This window comes from Kogia breviceps, chromosome 4 (genome assembly GCF_026419965.1).
Source record: "Kogia breviceps isolate mKogBre1 chromosome 4, mKogBre1 haplotype 1, whole genome shotgun sequence".
Taxonomy (NCBI): Eukaryota; Metazoa; Chordata; class Mammalia; order Artiodactyla; family Physeteridae; genus Kogia; species Kogia breviceps.
Genome location: NC_081313.1, coordinates 94,282,833 through 94,284,604, shown reverse-complemented (window position 1 = coordinate 94,284,604; position 1,772 = coordinate 94,282,833). Strand labels below are relative to the sequence as shown.

The 1,772-nt window shown below is 50.9% G+C and overlaps 1 pseudogene; it reads left to right on the top strand.

Annotated features, from left to right (window-relative positions):
- The first annotated feature begins 370 nt into the window (after positions 1-370).
- LOC131755709 (CD99 antigen pseudogene) lies at positions 371-1,212 on the top strand (annotated as a pseudogene).
- The last annotated feature ends 560 nt before the right edge of the window (positions 1,213-1,772 follow it).

The window sequence follows — 1,772 nt, the reverse complement described above, 5'->3', positions numbered from 1 at the left end:
TGTTCAAAGAAGAATGCATGAGCCAGCAAGGTTTTTACCCCACAACTTACCAAAAAAGTCTGAGGTAAAAAAATAACTCTCTAGGGAAAATTAATTTAGGTCAAAGAGTAGGGTGTAGTTGGACTGCAGTAAGGTAGCAGAGACTGTGTCAAGCAGAGCTTTTTGGGATGTGCTTTCGAAACGATCTACTGATACATACATCCTGTCTCCTCCCATTTAGGCAGGACTTTCCTGTTTACAAAGTCTATGGAAGAGTGCTCTATGGAAGAGTGCTTTACCTAGCAATTCCATTCCTTCTTGTTAATCTTCATCAATCTGCCTTTAAAGCCAGCAGACAAATGGAATGTCCCTGAGTGTTGAGTTCACCTAAATGCCTGCGGGTAATTTTTCCTTTCAGGTAATTTTTCCTCTGGCATCGTGGTCAAAAGGTCATGTCCCTCTTTCAGTAGAGAACAAAAATCACTTATAAACACTTTTTGAACTTTTTGTTAATCGTTCAATTTCCAGTTTTTTAAAAAATATGGGGGATGGCCTCCAGCGGGGAGGGCTGAGGCTGGGGCGGGACGACCGCGCTGCACCCTGACCCGGCCCCGCCCCGGGGGTGTCCCTCCTGCCGCCGCCGTCAGCGCACCACTCCCGGGACGGAGCCTGTGCGTCGCGGGGCGCACCCTGGCGCACCGGGCGGCCTTCGCGCTGCTGCTCTACGGCCTGCTTGGCACCCAGGTGCCTACCCGGGGCCAAGATTTTGATTTATCGCATGCCCTTGATGACCATGACAAGAAACCCACTCCGGCCCCACCAAAACAAGCCACCGATGATAACTTCAATTTAGAAGATGCCCTTGGTGGAGGGAACAATGAACTAGTGTCACCCGAACCACCCAAGCCAAAACCTAATCCAAACCCCAACCAGCCCGGCTCTTCTGATAGCTTTTCGGATTTGGACCTTACTGATGCGACTTCAGGTGGAGGAGGCGGTGGTGGCGGAGACCAGAGGCATGGCTCGGAGGAGCAGGCCGACTCCCCGGGGGTGGTCCCTGGGGTCGTCGGTGCCGTCGCAGTCGCCGTGGCCAGAGCCATCTCCAGCTTCATCGCCTACCAGAAGAAGAAGCTGTGCTTCAGAGAGAACGCTGACCAAGGCGAGGTCAACATGGAAAACCATCAGGGCGCCAACGCCAAGCCACCCGTTCAACAGACCCTTCTAGAGAAATAGAAGGTCCGCAGCCAAGTGGTTCATAGCATGATCTCGAGCTTGCCTGCTGAGCCTCTCCAAAGATCGCCTACAGGGACAGGGCGGCCCCGCTGGGAACAAGCCCCGGCTTGTCTGTGCCTTTGCTCAATTTGGGATTCCTAGTTTTAATCTTGAGGTGCGTCACCACCGTGCTGGGTGGGTGAGATTGACTTGTGATGAGTTTTGCCTCCAGAGGGGAATTACACTCACGTTCTCCACGGCCCTAAGGGGTTTCCCGTGTGCTGTGAAAGGCTGACCGACCAAGTCCCCATCATTCAACCCCACTGAAGTTCCCCAAACAGAAACTCCGGGCTGTTTACAAATTGCCTGTAAATTGAATGCGTCTGAACCTCTGCTACGTTGACCCTTTTATAGAGTGAGGTAAGCCTTCAGCTAGTTTCCTCAAAAGTTCTTCCATTTATTAGGAGTTTTTTTCCCACACCAAACTAATAAAAAGAAATTAGAAACCAAATACTTTTTGCTTAATGTTTTGCCATGGGGTGACTTTTTAAAAAGGTTGTGAGACTAGTGGAATGGATCCC